General features: G+C 40.8%; 1 pseudogene; it reads left to right on the top strand.

Annotated features, from left to right (window-relative positions):
* The first annotated feature begins 1209 nt into the window (after window positions 1-1209).
* Window positions 1210-18076, top strand: LOC118009103 (annotated as a pseudogene).
* Window positions 18077-20534: the final 2458 nt, after the last annotated feature.

Raw genomic sequence — 20534 nt, 5'->3', positions numbered from 1 at the left:
AGATCATGACCTGAGCCAAAAGCAGAGGCTTAACCCACTGAGCCACCCAGATACCCCAAAGAAAGGTACTTTTTAACACTAAAAGCTGTAATTCACTATAGTGATATGATGCTTAGAAATATTCGTATACTAAGTAATATAGCAATCACCCTATGATGCAAAAAGTACAAGAGGTTCAAAGAGACATAGAAACATAACACACTAATAAGAGGAGACATTCATACACCACTTTCAGCAAGACAGGTGAAATGAACAAAAAGATGTAAGGAGACAGAATACTTAAGCAATACAATCAATTCCGCATAGATTATATATTGCACTTTAGAAGTTACATACTCATGAAACATTCACAAAAATGTATCATATGCTAGGCTACAAGGAAAACATCAGTGAAGTTGCATAATGTAGAAATATTATAAGAAACAGTTCTCATCACAATGCAATAAATTCAGAAAATATTAATAAAAACTAAAATAAAAACGGTATTTTACCCTGGATATTAAAAACCTATTAAACAACTCTTGGGCAACAGAAGAAAAACAAACCGAAATAACAAAATTTCTGTTAATAATCATAAAATAGCATTGCACATGCAAATCTACAGGATACATTTAAGACAATGATCAAGAAAAACACCATAGCACTAAACATTTATCAGTAAAAATGAAAGAATGAAAATAAATCTATTAAATACTCATTTCAAAAAAAGGGAAAAACAAAACCAACAAAGGAATCCTAAAGAAAAAAAAACAAGGAAGGAAATCATGAAAATAAATGAAGGAATAAATTAATGAGGTGGAATATATAAAAAGAGAATACTTAATTAATAAATTAAATTGCTGGCTTGGGGGAAAAAAACCTAACAAGGGTAGACAAAACACTTGCTTATGGAAGCCTTGCTATGTGCACCTGTCTCCAGTCTTTCCTACTTTCACGGTACAATTCCATCTCTAAGTAACAAGCCACATGTCCTAGACTTCATGGCCAAAGGGCTGCAGGAAGAGTGGGTTGGAGGGGGGACCTGGATTACCAAAATTAAAAAATGCTGCAGGAGTGACTTAAGCAATATTATCTCCATTTCACCAAGAGACAGCCTCAGTTTCAAAATATGACACAGAGTGAGGATTGGAGGTCTGGAAAAGACAGACAAACACATTATAAGAGAGGGCCATGCTATGCAGACTTGAGAAGTGTACAGATGCCCTAAAAATGAAGGCCAGGTAAGAAAAACCAGCATACCCACTGGTGTGTGACTGGAATGACTACATCCAGTGCGTGGAAGGATCATGGAGCAAGAGTTTCACAAAACAGAATATTACTGTAGAGCCGCCAAAGAGAAGCCAGGTGACTCACCAGGGGTATTATGGTTATAGCACAGATTAAACACGTTGTAAAGGTATCATCAGTTTTACATAAAGTTATAAAAATAGGAATTCAGGAGAAAGATAAGTAGGAGGATGTATAAAAAGGATGATTACCTTCATAGAATGGAGCCAATCAATATAATAAAATTGAAACCTATAATTAAAGAAAATACAGTTGACCCTTGAACAATATGGAGGTTAGGGGCACCAACCCTCTGAGCTGTCAAAAATCTGCATATAACTTTGGACTTTCCCAAAACTGAACTACTAATAGCCTACTGTTGACCAGAAACCTTAGTAATAACATACACAGTCAATTTGAATGTTATATATTTTGTATACTCTATTTCTACAACAAAGTAAGCTAGAGAAAAGAAAATGGTAGGGGTGCCTGAGTGGCCCAGTTATTTAAGCGTCCCCAGGATCGAGCCCTGCATCGGGCTCCCTGATCAGTGGGGAGTCTGCTTCTCCCTCTGCCCCTCATCCTGCTTGTGCTCTCTCTCTCACTCTCAAATAAATAAATAAATAAAATCTTTAAAAAATGTTAAGAAAATCATAAGGAAGAGAAAATACATTTACAGTACAGTACTATTAAAAAATGCATGTATAAGTGGACCCAGGCAGTTCAAACCCATGTTGTTCAAGGGTCAACTGTAATACTAAACATTAATTTTTTTCATGACCTTTTTCTTATTTGTAAAGGGATCTCATAAGAACTAAAATTCCCTAATGCAAATGAAAATTTATCTAAAACTCAACATATGTCATATTTTCATTTTGGTTTCCTGTCTTTTGAATTTGAATAAAAATGAATTTAATGCTTTTTAAAGTTATATATTATTCTTGTAAATTACTTCTGTTTCACATGTATATGAATATATGCAGAGAGAGATTGAGACTATTCCCCAAAATGCTAATGATGGCTAATTTGAATAGAATTTATAGGGTTTTAAAAATTGTACTTTTTAAAATGCTTTATAATAAGCAAGAATAATTTTTGGCAAAATTAAAAAGGTACATTGTGTCAAGTGAAGTTTTTAAAAGTAATAATATTACAATTAAAATACAAGTTAATTGGACATCTGCTAAATTAAAAACTTTTGCTCTGCCAAAAAGCTCTGTAAAGAGGATAAGAAAATGAGTTACAAGACAGATAGAAATAAGATTTACAAACCATCCATTTGACAAAACTTGTATCTCAAGTTTAAAATACATAAAGTACTCTCAAAACTCAACAGTAAAAAAAAAAAAAACAATTAGAAAATGAGAAAAACAAATAGTTCACCAAAGAAGATGGCAACCAATGTGCAGGAAAAGATGTTCAACATCATTAGCCATTAGGGAAATAGGAAACCAAAATAAGATATCATCTATCAGAATGGTGGAAATAAAACATGGTGAGAACACCGAATGCTGCTGAGGATGCAGAGGAGCTGGATCACTCATCGGTTGCTGGTGGAAATATAACATGGTACAGCTATGCAGGATAACAGTTTGGAAATTTCTTAAAACACTAAAATATCCTATGCACCAACAGTTACACTCTGGGCATTTATCACAGACAAGAGAAGACTTATGTTCACACAAAAACCTATATAGGAGTGTTTATATCAGCTTTATTCTTAAAAGTCCAAACTTGAAATAACCCAAATGTCCTTCAAAAAATGATTAAACAATCCATGGTACATCCATACCATGGAATACTACTGAATAATAAAAATGAATGAGCTCTTGATACATACGATACAGATGGATTTCAGGGGAATCATGCTGAGTGAAAAAAGCCAATCTCAGAAGGTTCCATGCTGTATGGTTCCATTTATGTAAAATTCTCAAAATATTCAATTATAGAAATGGAGAACAGTGGTGGCAAATTATTAGGAAGAAAATGGGGAGAGGTATACCTGGCTATGAAGGGGTAGCACAGAGAGCCTGTGAAGGTAGAACAGCTCTTTATCCTGACTGTGGTGGTGATTACATGAATCCACATAGGGGATAAGATGGCAGAGACTTGTACTCATAAAATCTGAATAAGCTCTGTGGGTTGTACCAATGCTAATTTCCTCATTTTGATATTGTACAGTAGCTATGCAAGGTGTTACCACTGGGGAAATTGGGTGAAAAGCACATGAGACATCCTTGTATTTTTTTTTTACAACTTCCTCTGAATCTATAATTATTTCAAAATCAATTGTTTAAAAATATACAATTTAAGATACAAATAATCAAGTGAAGCAGTATTTTTGAACATATAAATGGTACAATATTTGATGAAGTTAAGATAATCTTAACAATTTCTGCAGCAGATAGAATGAATGATTTCAAATTAATGCAAAGGAAGATTTGTTGGAAACACCAGAAGAAACTGATAAAGCCAAAACCATTAAGGAAAACATGAACATGTTTATTAGACAATGAAAATTCCAGTATAAAAAATTGTCAGGGTGCCAGGGTGGCTCAGTCGGTTAAGCATCCGACTCTTGGTTTAGGCCCAGGTCATGATTTCACGGTGGTGAGACTGAGCCCCGCATAAAGTTCTATGCTCAAGCATGGAACCTGCTTGAGATTCTCTCTGTCCTCTCTCTCTGCCCCTACTCCCAAAATCAAAAAAACAAAAACAAAAAAACAAAGCATTTGCATCATGTAATGAATAAGCTTGATTTAATAGACTTGCGTTTTCCCAATTGGTGTTTTTTTAGATACTCTTATGAGAAATGTAAATACTTTCATGGTCAGGTAAGTAGAAAATTCTATATATCTCCATCATCCTCTTGTAGTTTCAGAATGCATTGTGTAAAATTGTTTAACCAGCATCTTCTGAAGTGGCGTATCTCTGTCTACTTTAAGCTAACCTAAGGTTTCCCAGAATATTCTCTTTTTATGCAGGACTTCCATTTCTTTAATGTGAAACATCAGAAGTTTGTCAGAATTGCAAGTATTACCAACAAGTTTTTTTAATGAATTTCAGAAAGGAAGAAAGCAAGACAAAATGCAAATACCAAAGAAAGGATAAGCTAGAAGGACAGATGGATGGATGGATGAACAGAACAAAGAAAGAGGAAGGAAGGGAAAGAGGGAGAGAAGTAGAGGTTAGTAGTCTTTCTGCAACATTGCTCTTCTTCATTAACTAGCAATCCCATTTGTTTTGTTATAACATGAAGCTCAAGGAAGGTCATGCTGAGTAGCTCTTCACCCTAAGTGATAAATGCATTTATATACTTACCTCACCTTTGGAGAGGAAAACATTATGTTACCCTATGCAAATATTCTAAAATAGTCCACTGGCTATTTTGCTAATCAACCATTCTGAACATTGTTGATCTCCATAAGAAATTATTTAATAGAAAAATGGAATTATATTTTGTATTAAAAATTATAAAGACAGTCTGGATAATCCAAAAGGCTTACATCATTTTTACAAAAAAAAAATAATTCAATATATATACATCTCTGTGAGACACCAATTACTTCATAGAGAGTAAATAAGTAATACTGAAATGGACATCAAAGCTTTACTCCTGGTTATATTTGTTGGGGTGCCTTTAAAATGTACCAGGCAGAGAGGTCCTAGAACAAACCACAGACTACACATTAAAGTTCAGTGTCACCGGGTGTTAAATGGAAGTGTTGAATCACTAAATTGTATACCTGAAATTAATATTACACTGTATGTTAACAGGAATTTAAATAAAAACTAAAAAAAAAAAATTCAGTATCATACAGCTGTATCCAATCAGTGACATTTAAAACCATTTAAGATATTTGAGATCTTCTGCTGCATTTGAAAGCATAAGGTTAAGAAGTTTCCATTCATATCCCAACTCATCATAAATTCATAGCCCAACCTTGAGCAAGACATTTAACCTGTGCAAACAATTCACCTTCTCCAGTCTTATTGTAGAGAATGAATCAGACCTATAAATACAGAGAACAAATGATGGTCGCCAGAGGGAAGGGGGGGATGTGGAAAATGGGTGAAGGGGAATGGGAGGTACAGGCTTCCAGTTATGGAAACAATAAGTCTCAGAGATGAGGACACAGCATAGGGAATATGGTCAATGTTATCATGATAATGTTCTATGGTGACCAATGGTAACAACATTTGTGGTGAGAATGACATAGTGTATAAACCTGTTGGATCACTGTTGTATACCTGAAACTAATGTAACACTGTGTCAAGGACACTCAAATAAAAAATAAATAAATAAACAAACAAATAAATACTTTAAAAAAAACAATGAAATTAGAATAAATGTGAATGTCCTTTGAAAACTATATGAGTACTCAGCATTATGGTGAGGTCAACGTTTATCAAGAACAGCACAAAAGAACAAAGATTCACACCTCCCCATCTGCAGTAGAGAATGTATTGTGGTGTTTCTTTCTGCACTTGCTAAACCGACTACACCATTAATACACAAATTAATAACATTCTGTGTCAGCCCCTCCTCCACTAGCACTGAGAACTGTATAAAGAGTGGTTAAGTGATTTATTAGATACTACTAACAAATAGATAATAATAGTAAGTAGATAATACATAATAATAAAGATATTGCCTATAATTCTTTTATCTTTTGGATAAATACACCTTGATCATTATTCTTTTTTTTAATTTTTTTATTTTGTTTAGTTAGCCAGCATATAGTACATAATTAGTTTTTGATGTAGTGTTCCATGATTCATTGTTTGCGTATAACACCAGTGCTCCATGCAGAACGTGCCCTCCTTAATACTCATCACTGGGCTAACCCATCCCCCCACCCCTCTCCCCTCTAGAACCCTCAGTTTGTTTCCCGGAGTCCAGAGTCTTTCATGGTTTGTCTCCCTCTCTGATTTCTTCCCATTCAGTTTTCCCTCCCTTCCCCTGTGGCCCTCCATGCTATTCCTTATGTTCCACATATAAGTGAAACCATATGATAATTGTCTTTCCCTGCTTTACTTATTTCACTTAGCATAATCCCCTCCAGTTCCATCCAAGTTGATGCAAATGGTGGGTATTCATCTTTTCTGATGGCTGAGTAATATTCCATTGTATATATGAACCACATCTTCTTTATCCATTCATCTGTTGAAGGGCATCTCAGCTCTTTCCACAGTTTGGCTATTGTGGACATTGCTGCTATGAATATTGGGGTGCATATGGCCCTTCTTTTCACTACATCTGTATCTTTGGGGTAAATACCCAGGAGTGCAATTGCTGGGCCATAGGGTAGCTCTACTTTTAAATTTTGAGGAACCTCCATACTGTTTTCCAAAGTGGCTGTACCAACTTGCATTCCCACCAACAGTGTAAGAGGGTTCACCTTTCTCCACATCCTCTCCAACATTTGTTGTTTCTTGCCTTGTCAATTTTTGCCATTCTAACTGGTGTAAGGTGATATCTCAATGTGGTTTTGATTTGAATTTCCCTGATGGCTAATGATGTTGAACATTTTTTCACATGTCTATTAGCCATTTGTATGTCTTCTTTGGAGAAATGTCTGTTCATGTCTTCTGTCTATTTTTTTACTTGATTTTTTGTTTTTTAGGTATTGAGTTTGAGAAATTCTTTATAGACCTTGGATACCAGCTCTTTATGACGTGATACTTTATGTGGAAAACCCAAAAGACTCCACCCCCAAATTACCAGAACTCATACAGCAATTCAGTAATGTGACAGGATACAAAATCAATGCACAGAAAACAGTTTCTTTCTTATACACTAACAATGTAACTGTAGAAAGAAAAATTAGAGAAATGATTCCATTTACAATAGCACCAAAAACCGTAAGATACTTTGGAATAAACTTAACCAAAGAGGTAAAGGATCTATACTCTAGAAACTACAGAACACTTATGAAAGAAATTGAAGAAGACACAAAAAGATGGGAAAACATTCCATGCTCATGGATCGGAAGAATAAACATTGTTAAAATGTCTATGCTGCCCAGAGCAATCTATACTTTCAATACCATCCTGATCAAAATACCAATGACATTTTTCAAAGTGCTGGAACAGTCCTAAAACTTGATCACTATTCTTTTTAACTTTGGTACTAATTTTAGGAAAACACTTCACAGCCAAGACAGGGAGCCTACTACATTAATAAACACAATTATAATTGACAAATAAATTACAATTGGTAAATCTGTAATGAAAAATACAAAATACTTCTCTTGGAAAAGCTATAAAAGGTAAAAGTAGCCAAAGGTATAAAAAACAAGTAAGAAATTAGGCAAGGTTACACTTTTTTAACTGTAAGATGTTTTGAGCTATGCCTCTTACTTTTTGAAAACTAGAAAATTAAAAATTAAAATGTCCTTTAAGCTTTCTTATGCATTGCATATAATACTTAAGGTCCTCTCTGAATTTAACTATAGCTAAAAAACAAAACAAAATAAAGAAACCTCAACTTTGTTGTTAATAAGTTATGGTTTTGCTAGATTCTCACTAAAGACTATTTTTTTAAACAAAAATTATATTCACTATGGGCTTCCAATTTTTCCTATAATTCCATTTTAAGTTTCTCTCATTCTATGATGTTGGGAGTTGAGCTTATGCTACTCCTTGGTATTGCTGCCTGGGCATCTATTCTGTGGTCTGCAGGAATCTTAAACTGACCCTAGCAAGCACATGCCTTCAACGGGAGCCCACAGAGTCAAAAGTAAGCTTAAGTTCCTGACATGACTTCTCCAACAGTCCTTGGGATAAACAGTCTGCCTCCCAGGCCTTCCGTCTTGTGCACTGCTTAGATAAGACCTCTGTGGAGCTTACCAAAAACCCTGCTCTTTTGGTTTGAATTGATCAATCCAGGCTTAGCCTGTGAACCCCACAGTATTCCACCCACAGATCCTAAAAAAGGCGAGTGCCCCAGGTCGCGCCTCTCTCTGTTCACACCCTGCCTTGATCTTCCCCTGTAGCTCCTCCAGCTACTTCCTTCAGGCCCTGTGAGTATGAAGCCTCTCTCTCTCTCAGGTTCTCCTGGTTTGTGTTGAACTACATCTCACCATTCACCGTGGGGCATGCTGTGCTTTACTTAACAAGGGTTAATTTGACAAATTCATAACATGTGTGATAACTGATGAAAACCCTCTGAAACAGTCAAATTTGAATATTCATTACAGAATTTTTTTTTGAAAGAGAGAGCATGGGGGGGGAGGGGCAGAGGGAAAGGGAGAGAGAGAATCTTAAGCAGGATCCACGCCCAACGCAGAGCTCCACTCTGGGCTCGATCTCACGACCCTGAGATTATGACCTGAGCCAAAATCAAGAGTCAGACACTTAACTGACTGAGCCACCCAGGCACCCCTAATTATAGAATATTTATAGAATATGTACAAGAAAAATAATTTGTTTTATACAAATTTTAGGAAAAAATGAAGATTTGGCTTTATCATGTTTTTGTATATATGGTCTGTTCCCTTGAATTACCAAATTATTACTCAGGGACAGAAATCAATTTATGGTCATTCTTTCAAAGGCACTCAGAGAGCTCTATGCTTCCCTTCATTTTTCTTACCATCTCTGAAATTCTTCCCACTTGCCTTTAACTCCAAAACCCTGCAAGGCTTTCATGGCCTAAATAATTGGGTTCCTTTGCATTTTTTCTGAAACTTGCTAAACGTGACAGAATCCAGGTCTCCTCAATACTGATTGTAAGAGAGAAACTCCAGGTTAGGTCACAGATTCTACAGTGAGGTTCCCTATGACATAATTCCTGCCCCTCCCTTTATCAGTCTTAGGAAAACCATGCTCTGACCCTGAGTCCGCAAGGGGAAATGCAGACAGCAAGTTAATAAGAATACCCTTAATCCCCCCTCATTACTAATTAATCACATCCTAATTAATTAATACCCTTAATTAAGTGCACTGGGACCCCTTCCAGTACCTAGGGCATTGTAAATTCTCAGCAAACGTGAGACAAGACAGGACAAAGTTGGCAGCATAACCTTGAGACTTAAGACCAACCTCTTCTGGGGCTCCTGGGTGGCTCAGTTGGTTAAGCGACTGCCTTTGGCTCAGGTCATGATCCTGGAGTCCCTGGATCGAGTCCCGCATCGGGCTCCCTGCTCGGCAGGGAGTCTGCTTCTCCCTCTGAACCTCCCCCCTCTCATGTGCTCTCTCTCATTCTCTCTCTCAAATAAATAAATAAAATCTTAAAAAAAAAAGACCAACCTCTTCTGTATTACATCACAGATAACTTAATTCCAGTTTTCCTATAGATTACTAATCCATTACAAAATTCAGCCTACATGTCAAAATATCATCCTAGAGAGTCATCTTATAGATACTTAAAATATTCACAAATGCTCAAGTTTGTAAGTGCAGAAGACTTACAATGATAGAATTTTACAAGTGAATCAGATCATTTTTATTATCTTTCCACAATTCCATCTCAGTTCTAAGTTTTAATTGAGTTCACTTAGCATGTCTAAATCACTCCTTTAGTTATACTGTGAATAGTCATCTTCTACACCAGCATTGCAAGCTGAGGGGGGAAAGGTAGTTTAGGGTCCCATGCTTTTGGTCACCAAAGTCCTGGCCTGCAAAAGAGAAGTCTTAGGGGTGCCTGGGTGGCTCAGTCAGTTAAGCGTCTGCCTTCGGCTCGGGTCATGATCCCAGGGTCCTGGGATCGAGCCCCGCATCGGGCTCCCTGCTCAGCGGGGAGCCTGCTTCTCCCTCTGCCACTCCCCCTGCTTGTGCTCTCTCGCTCTCTCTCGCTCTACCTCTCAAATAAATAAATAAAATTTTAAAAAATAAATAAAGAGAAGACTTATATTCGAGCTAAATACAAATACAATTTTTCACGCACTTTCCTGTCCATGGCAGCATGAATGCGAGAAGACGACATTCCACAGACACTAAATCAAGATTGATCTTGTTCCTCTAAGCCTTGGTCTCACCTAATACACACATGCAGTCTCAGCTTTTTCCCGCCACCCAGCCCATGAGAGTTATTTTGCCGTGGGCACGAAACCCAAACAGTGCAGGCTTTACAGCATCCTTCTCCCAGGACTGTGTTGCAAGCGCACAGTTCTTGCTTATCCATGGATGACCAAGCACCTGGCTCATATGGAGTGCCCCGCCATGGCTGTGAGCCCCAACACTCCCCAGTGGTATTTGGTGCCAGTCACTCCTCCCCGACACGTGTACCTCTGTTTTCAGTATGCATGGCCATAGCCAATGTAGCAATTGCCACCAAGACCAAGCAAATACTTCTATTTAATCATTTAAAAATCACATCTACCATTCACTAACCCCTTGGGATGCAGCACTGAAAAACCAGACAGGTGTCTTTTGTCAGGGGCGTATATTCTAGAAGGAGTAAATAAACAAATATTTAATATGTCAGGTGGTGATGTCACAGAGTGTGAGGAAATCAATGTGGTAAAAGAGACACAGGCAGACTGGGCTGGGATCGGATTCTCAAGGTAGGTGGCATTCCAGCAGAGGTTTGGATCAGGTGAAACAAAGCCATGTGGATATGGAGCAGGGGCAGAGGGAAAGCAAACACAAAATCCTGGAGTCTGTAGTCTGCTTAAGTTGTTTAAAGAAAATCAGTGGGACCGAGATAGCTGGAGGAGGTTGTGTTAGGAGTGGAGGAAGATGAGGACACATTGTGTTGGGCACCACAGGCCAAGGTAAGAACTCTAGCTTTTACTTGGAGTGAGATAGGAAGTCCCTAGGACCAGATTTTGAACAGAGAAGGGACCAGAATTAAGTCTTAAAAGAATCTTTTTGGCTATATTAGATGAAGAAGAGATTATTAGAGGCCACGAGTAGAAGTAAGGACACCTGGTTCATTATATTTGCATCTCCCATGGCCTTTTGTGTTAGGTGTTTATGAATAAATTAGCCTTTTTCCGTGTGCCTCCTTTGTCACATTTCTTGAATGTTTGTGTGCCAGGCATCACGCAGCACACTAGGACCATAAAGGTGATTTAGCATAGTTCCTGCTACCTAAGGACTTATCATTTAATGGATAACACTGATAAAAAAAATAATATACAGAGCATAGGTGTTAGAATCGAGGATTGTACCAAAAATTATTAGAGGAATAATCATTTCCATTATTATTCCTTTCTATTCAAATAATTCTTATTACTCCTTTGAGGTAAAGAAGAAAACCAGGGCTGTGCACCAGGAAGTGCCAACAAGAAATAGAAGGAAAGAGAAGATTCTAGCAAGTCCCAAGTGCACATGGAATGTAGCCATGCAGATTTCATCTGAACAGATCTGTCCACATTTGGAAATTAATACCTAGTAAAACACATTGGAGGCATGATGGAAAAAGTAAAGAGAAGCAAAGGAAAGAAAACACAATGCCGATGACCTTGAGGTATGGCAGATCTATGCCCCTGCTTTCCTGCAGAAGACTGAGAAAGATTTTAGAAAATGATTTATGTTCTAAACAATCCTGGAAGATAAAAGCAAACCCCACTGAAAATACAGGCTGAGATAAACAGTCAACAGACAGATTTTCCTACATTATATCTTACCAGTTTAAAAGAGTAAATACGGGCCACGTGGGTGGCTCAGTAGGTCAAGCATCTGCCTTCGGCTCAGGTCATGATCCCGGGGTCCTGGGATCGAGCCCCGCATCGGGCTCTCTGCTCAGCGAGAAGTCTGCTTCTCCCTCTCCCACACCCCCTGCTTGTGTTCCCTCTCTAGCTGTCTTTCTCTGTCAAATAAATAAATAAAAATCTTAAAAAAAGAGTAAATGCATCCTTGCAAGACTTCATTGATCTCAAGTCATTGTGGATCAGTGAAGGGCTCCACAGAAATCAGAGAGAACAAGCCTAAGTAAAGTGGGGCCTACGCTAGTGGTAAGGCAGCAGGTGTGTTTCCGACCTGGAAAGCTGATAACAGAAATGGACAAAGACGTGCCAGGTCACTGCCATAAAAATGAAAACTGGCTTGGGAAAAAAAAAAATGGGTATTTGACAAAATTGAAAAAAGGTCAAGTATTGAGTGTGAAGAGGACAAATGTTTTATATTGACTAAAGGTACACCTCATGAAGACATTGAAAACCATGAAGGACTAAACATAGCGTTGAAATATATAAAGTAAATATTTTCAAAAATACAAAGAGAAACTGGCAAACCAGAACCAAGGAGGAAGAAAAAAAAACCCTCTCAGAAAATGTCAAGTAGGGCGCCTGGGTGGCTCAGTAGGTTAAACAACTGCCTTCGGCTCAGATCATGATCCAGGGTCCTGAGATCGAGCCCCACATTGGGCTCCCTGCTCCACAGGAAGCCTGCTTCTCCCTCTCCCTCTGCCTGCCGCTCTGCCTGCTTGTGCTCTCTATCTCTCTGTCAAATAAATAAAATCTTTAAAAATAAATAAATAAAACCCAGTTTATTAAAAAAAGAAAGAAAGAAAGAAAATGGCAAGTAAGCTGGAAAAAAATGACCATATAAAGAATTTGAATATCACAAATATCTAGCTTGCTATGATAGATATATATAGAAGTGTGTACCAAACAAACTGAAAGTACATTATTTTCAAACACCATGGAACACTTGCAATAATTAGCCAGATGTTAGGTTACCAAAAAATTCTAAAAGAAAAAGTGCTCAAGGCAGAAATTACACTGCCCAAGTTCTGATTACAATGTCACAAAACCAGACAGTAAACAACCAAAGGCTAGCCCCAAAGAAACTTTCCACTCAGAAATGTTAAACCACTCTTCTAAATAACTCAAGATGAAGAAAAACTCCAAATTAAAATTAACAGCTATTCAGCAGTGAGAATGAAATACCACATATTGAAACACAGAATTCGAACAAAGCATTAATCAAGGAAAATTTGACTGTGAAGGTACTTATTAGATATCAAGAAAATTGGGAAATAAGTGAGTAGAGGAGTCAATTCAATAGAGAAGAAAAAAGAGCAACAGTCTGAACCCAAAGCAAGGTGCATTAGTCAGGGGTGATGGGAGTAAGCTCCGGTGCCAGGCTGCCTGGGATAGAATCCTGCCTCCACCACTCCCCAGCTTGGTCCTCCACTGAATATTCTGACCTCTCTGTGCCTCAGCAAACCAGAGGTTCTCATAGTTTTGTTAAAGGATTAAGGGAGATAGTACAAGTAAAATTCTTAGCAGAGTGCCTGCTTATAGTGAGCATCAAATAAATACACGCTTATTTTAAGAGGAAAACAATAATATTCAAGTAGTCAAGGACTCATTTTCTAGTGGCACATGTGGAGCAAGAGTGGGTTCTATTTTCTGTAAATAAGTTACCCTTTACTGAAATCTTAGATCCTCCAAGTGTTCAGGGGTAGAGCGCACATTGATGTCAGAGCCGTCCAGAAAGTTCAATGATGTCTACCAAACATGTAGGGAGACAGTCATGCTAATCCTATACAGACTCTTTCAGAGGATAGGGAATGAACATACACGTTCCAGCTCATTTTATGAAAGCTCCAAAACCTTGATTGCAAAGCTTGAACAGGACACTACAAGACAAAAACATAGGCTGATCTCCTGTATGAACATAGATGCAAAACTCTTAAAGTATCTGCAAACCAAATCCATTTATATATAAAAGGATGATATGAGTGACCAAGCTGAACTTATTCTAGAAACACAAAGTTGGCTTATCCTTGGGGGAAAAAAAAAACTCAAGCAATGCAATTCATACAGAAGAAAATTAAATAGAATAAATTAGAATAAGATAAAGGAGAAAATTCATAGGATCATCTCAATCTATGCAGAAAAAAATTGAAAAAATTGAACATTGATCATTAAAAACTCTTAGCAACTAGAATTAGAAGGAAGTTTCTTTAGTCTGAAAGAACATAACTATGAAAACATGTTACACAATGTTGGAATGCTAAATACTTCTATTTGAGGTTGGGAAACAAACTGGGATGTCCATTATCTCCCCTTCCATTCACCGTAATATTGGAGATCTTAACCAATACAGTAAAACAAGATAAAGAAATCTAATACATTGATTAGAAATGCAGGAACACAGGGGTATCTGGTTGGGTCAGTCAGTTGAGAGTCCAGCTCTTGATTTAGGCTCAGGTCATGATCTCAGGGTTATGAAATCAAGCCCCACATTGGGCTTCATGCTCAGCGCAGAGTCTGCTTGAGATTCTCTCTCCCTTTCCCTCTGCCCCTCCCCCCACTTCTTTGCACACTCTCTCTCAAATAAATAAATAAAATCTTTAAAAAAAATGAAATGCAAGAGTATGATCATTTTGTGTAGGTAATATAATTATACACACAAAAAGCCAAAATAACCTACAAATAAATAGTTATTAAAAGCAATGTTTGATGGGGTGCCTGGGTGGCTCAGTCAGTTAAGCATCTGCCTTCGGCTCAGGTCATGATCTCAGGGTCCTGGGATCGAGCCCTGTGTCAGGCTCCCTGCTCAGCAGGGAGCCTGCTTCTCTCTCTCGCTCTGCCTCTTCACTCTGCTTGTTCTCTCTCTCAAATAAATAAATATAATCTTCTAAAAAAAAGGAATATTTGAGTTTAGTAAGATTATTTTATATAAGACTGATATATAAAACTAATTTTTTCTAAATATCCAAAACAATTAAAAATAATTTGAAATAAATCTAATACAATATGTGCAAAGTTTCTACACAGAAAATTATAAAACATTGAAAGAAAAAAATTGATGTAGAAGAATAAAAGATATACCATGGTTCCATAAATTGGAAGGTGCAATACTGTAAGGATTCTCTCCAAATTGATTTATCGATTCAATGAATTATCATTCAAAATCCCAATAAGTTCCTTTGTGAAATTGTCAGCTGGTTCTAAAATTTATATGGGAATGCGAAGGACCAAGAATAGCCAAAAGGAAGAAAGGTGTGGTAGGACTTGCTCTAATGGACATCAAGATTTATTTTTAAACTACAGTAACTAAGCAGTTATGGTAGTGGCTGCAGAGATAGGCAGACCGATGAGACAGAATTGGGAGCCCCCAGATAAACCCACACAGAGATATTTGATTTATGACAAAGATGGCACTTTAAAGCACTACAGCTGGTCTTCTTGATAAACAGGGCTGGGAAATTCTGTGTGTACATATTGAAAAAGGAAATAATCTCTAATTCCCATCTGATCATTTGATCTAACAATGTAGAAGGTATTCATCACTTTATCAAAAGCAGTTTTCATTGCAGAATGGGCAGAGTGCCCAGGGAACAGTGATCGGCAGCAGCCCAGAGATGAGCGGGATGGTTGCACTAGCGGCCAGTGACCACAGCTGTCCCCACCCAGATGATCTTCATTGGTGCCCACAGTGCCGAGTGTCGCAACGGACACCACCATCATCAAAACCATGGCTATGACACCTGGCACCACCACCCTCCTGGCTACTCTGAAGGTGGGCCCTTCTCCAGATATGGCAGCCACCCAGCCACTCAAACAGCTGACGACTTCAAGTGCCCAGGTGGGGATGACCATGTCCATCTCTTCTTCTGTCAACACGTCCACCCACCTTATCATCTTGGTGCTCAAGTCAGGGACTGTGATGATGGTCCAGCAAGCCCAGGTGGCGAGCACAGTGGTGGGTTGGGGTCCCCAAGACCATTGGTGAAGAGCCCCATCTCTATCACAGAAGGCAGTGCTCTGATTTCCAATCTGGGCCACGTGATGGTGGTGCTCCAGACCAAAGAGCCCCTGTCAGCTGGGACCATCCTGAAGCTGGTGACCTCAGCAGATGGAAGGCCACTGCCATCTCAGTTCCATGCAGACCAGTGGGGCTGGGACTAAGCCTGACATCTGGGCATTCACAGTGTCTTCCCCCAGCACTGCCAAGCCCAGCACAACCTCCATCATCAAGATCATCCCCATACTGGTCACAGGTATGACAACAGTCCTGGCATCAGGCTCCCCATCACGACTATCACCACCAAGGTGATGACCTCAGGAAGTGGAGCACACGCCAAAATCATCATTGCTGTCCCCCAAATTGCCACTGGCTGTGGGAAGCAAGGTGGTGACACAGGTGGTGCTAAAGGTGAACCCCATGCCCATTGAAGGGTATCCGCCTGGTCACCCTTGTCACTGTCTCCACTGTCAAGCCCACCATCACCATGTTGATTGTGAAGAACACCACAGGTGTCACAACCCTCAGCAGAGTAACAGGCACCATTCCCACCAGCGTTGCCAGAGCTGTGGCCATGGCACCAGAGCCTCCCTGGCCATGCCCATCACCACCTTGGGCACCATTGCCATCTGCTCAAGCCAGGAGATCAGCCCCACTGCCATTACCGTGTTGGCTGTACAGACCACCCCCACCATCATCATACAGCCTACCTCCCAGCCTACCCAGGTGCCTCCCATCACAGTGCCCATGGGGTCAAGTCCCAGCTTGTGTATGGCCTCCCTATGTCCGTTCTAGCCCTGCCCACTAGAGAACAGCCCTTGGCAAGTCACCATTGCTGACTTGGTCCAGGGTGACATGCAGCCAGGCACAGTGATGCTGATGTGCTACAACCCACCCTGCAAGACCCATGAGATGGGCACCATCTATACATCCACCACCACCACTCCCATTGGGGGGGTGTGGGTGAGTTTGAGGGTAGGCAACAGCCCCTGCCTGCCACCCCTACAGGACCACTGGTACCACCATGTCATGTCGGCATTGGACACTATCCTCTCCTATGGGACCCTGGAGTCCAGGTTGAAGGGGGCAGCACCCCCCAGGCCAGTGCTTCATTGCTTCTTTCCTGACACAGAGGGTATGCCCCAACCCTCCTGTGAGACACACCAGACAGGCATCATGCACATGGCCATGCTTTTGTCACCTCCAGCATAAGCTCGGACCAACATCCCCCACCATCTGGCACCAGGAAGAGGTGGAGAGCACCCAGGGCAACAGTGTGAACATCAGTAACTCCAACGCCATCGCACAACTGAGTCCTCTCCACTGACTCGGGCTGTGACCATCCTGACAGTCCACGCTGGTCCAGGGCCCATTGGTGTTGCCCCGAGAAGAGCTCCAGGCCTTGCCCGGGCTTCACTGGCAGCTGCCACACAGCAACTCCTGCAATCTGCCTCCACAATCTTGATAGGGGTCTCTGCCAAGGTCCTGTCAGGCTCCCAGACCCCCTAGCTCCAGGCCGCCATGGATCTGAGCAGTACAGGGAACCCATCTTTGTTATGGTGGTCACTGTGCCGGGGGTCATTACGGGTTCCAATGCAATGGTGACACATATTTCCTGCATCTGAGGATGACCCGGGCACCATCCCGACTACAACCAGCTTACATACCAGGAGCTGCCACCTGGCGCAGCCTGGGAGTGTCGTGCTGCCGGGATCGGCGCCAGCAACAGGGCCCTGCAGTGAGATCTCAGCCTCTGGAGACTGAGATTGTCGGCCTACTTTCAGGCGGCACCTCCTGCTAGGTCCTCCGGTGCCTGCCACGCGGGGACTGCACCCCCAGGCCTGCCACCGCCCTCCCTTCGCATCACCGCCATCACCGAGAAGGGCTATGGGCCGGCCCCCCCAAGTTGGGGATTATAGGAAACCAGGAAAGCTGGGTCTGGGGCCCAGCCGGCCAGGAAGCCGCCCCTTTCTTTTCCAGAAATGAAAACCTTTGCGAAGAATTATGAAGGCCAGAGAGAGGCAGCTCCCCTGCACCTAGATTCCTCTCCAGACCCCCTTCCACTTCTGGGACACCAGCTGCCAGGCCCAAGCGAACCCCACTCACACCCCCACTGCCCACTCAGGAGAGCTGGCTGCCCTGAATGCTCTCTCCCTGCATCTCGGGTTTTTTTGTTTTTGTTTTTTATTTAGCTTAATTAACATGTAGTGTTAATTAGTGTATAATTATTAGTTTCAGAGGTAGTTTAGTAATTCATTCGGTTGCATATAACCCCCAGTGCTCCTTCCATCAAGTGCCCTCCTTAATGCCCATCACCCAGTTACCCCATCCCCCCACCCCCATCCACTCCAGCAACCCTCAGTTTGTTTCCTGTGATTAAGAGTCTCTTATGGTTTGTCTCCTTCTCTGTTTTCATCTTATTTTTTCTTTCCCTTACCCTATGTTCATCTGTTTTGTTTCTTAAATTCCACATATGAATGAAATCATGTATTTGTCTTTCTCTGACTTATTTTGCTTAGCATAACACCCTCTTGTTCCATCCACATCTGCAAATGGCAAGAGTTCATTCTTTTTGATGGCTGCATAACATTTATATATATACACACACACACACACACACACACACACACACACACATCTTCTTGATCCATTCATCTGTTGATGGACATCTGGGCTCTTTCCACAGTTTGGGCATTGTGGACATTGCTGCTATGAACATTGGGGTTTATGTGTCCCTTCGAATCACTATGTTTGTATCCTTTGGATAAACACCTAACAGTGCAATTGCTAGGTGGTGGGTAGCTCTATTTTTAACTTTTTGAGAAACTTCCATACTATTTTCCATAGTGGCTGTACTAGCTTACATTCCCATGAACAGTATAAGAGGGTTCCCCTTTCTCCACGTCCTCCCCCAGTATCTGTTGTTTCCTGACTTGTTCATTTTAGCCATTCTGACTGGTGTGAGGTGGTATCTCATTGTAGTTTTGATTTGTATTTCCCTGATGCCAAGGGATGTTGAACATTTTTTTATGTGTGTATTGGCCATTTGTATGTCTTTGGAGAAATGTCTGTTCATGTCTTCTACCCATTCCTTGACTGGATTTTTTGTTTTTGGGGTATTGAGTTTGATAATTCTTTTTTTTTTTTAAAGATTTTTATTTATTTGACAGAGAGAGATACAGCGAGAGAGGGAACACAAGCAGGGGGAGTGGAGAGGGAGAAGCAGGCCTCCCGCCGAGCAGGGAGCCCGATGCGGGGCTCGATCCCAGGACCCCAAGATCATGACCTGAGCCGAAGGCAAATGCTTAACGACTGAGCCACCAAGGCACCCCGAGTTTGATAATTCTTTATAGATTTTGAATGCTAGCCCTTTATCTGATGAGACATTTGAAAATGTCTTTTCCCATTTGGTAAGTTGCCTTTTAGTTTTGTTGACTGTTTCCTTTGCTGTGCAAAATCTTTTAATCTTGATGAAGTTCCAATAGTTCATGTTTGCTTTTGTTTCCATTGCCTTTGGAGACGTGTCTAGCAAGAAGTTGCTGTGGCCGAGGTCAAAGAGTTTGCTGCCTGTGTTCTCCTCTAGGATTTTGCATCTCGGTTTTTAAACAATCTCGAGCAATGACGGGTACCCGGACGGTAGCCGCAGCAAGAAGAGAAGTTGGATCTGGAAAGCTGAGAGCGAGTGGGACAGCAGCGCCCTTCTCCCTCCTCCCCCAGTGCCCTGCCCCAGGGCTGAACCCCCGGTCAAGTCCAGGCAGGAGTCTGGGCCTCTTGCTGTTCCTCTCCCTTGGCTGCAAGTGAGGCAGGAGGGAAAGGAGACTCCGAAGACAAGGTGACCAAAGTAAAGCCATTTTGGTTTTTAGGCTGACCCTTAACCTAAAAGCGGGCAGGTCCTAACAAGAGTCACAAGATCCTAACTCACAGAAGACCACAAAATCCTACTCCCTCCAGCAGTAAAAGCCACGAAGACCAGACATTCTTAAAATTGCTCCGTGTGGGTAATTGCACAACTCTAATCACAACCCTAAGACAATGCAAAAACTAACTGCCCCATGTAAATGACGAACCCAAAGTTAAAGAGTAAATCCCTCTCTAGACATTAGCTAACTTTTAAAAGCATAAAAAAACCCTTGTTAGAGGCGGGGGGAGGGGGGTCTTCTTCCTCATCTGGGAGGAGAGACCACTACTTTGTAAAGTAGCTCCTTTCTTGCTTCTAGACTTAATACATGGTTGTCCCTTTCTCTAAAAACCTTGCTCTTGAATTCTTTCTCGCACAAAACCAAGAACCCTCTTGGCAAGGAGCCCAAGGCCCTCCATCTCCAGGCCTGGGAGGACTGACATCAGAGGGGACAGCTGATGGTGCAGGTCGGGGGCATGGAAACAAGGAAAGGCACCCCAGCCCTGCTCCCAGCTTCTGCTCTGTGCAATGGGTGTCCATCCAGGTCTATTTTATTTTGTTCCCTTTTCATTTCCAACCACCTCACAGCCCATGCCTGTTTGACAGACAGCACCTCTACCTGGACTTTTCTCAGCAGCCTTGGAATTCCAAACTTTCTCCCCTGCCCCTTCTTTCCCCCTTAGAATGGGAGAAGAAAGAAAGAAGAAAGGAAGAAAGGAAG

Source organism: Mirounga leonina, unplaced genomic scaffold (genome assembly GCF_011800145.1).
Source record: "Mirounga leonina isolate KUSES-001 unplaced genomic scaffold, KU_Mleo_1.0 Mir_127, whole genome shotgun sequence".
In the NCBI taxonomy this organism is placed as follows: domain Eukaryota; kingdom Metazoa; phylum Chordata; class Mammalia; order Carnivora; family Phocidae; genus Mirounga; species Mirounga leonina.
This window is presented reverse-complemented; position numbering and strand designations above follow the sequence as displayed.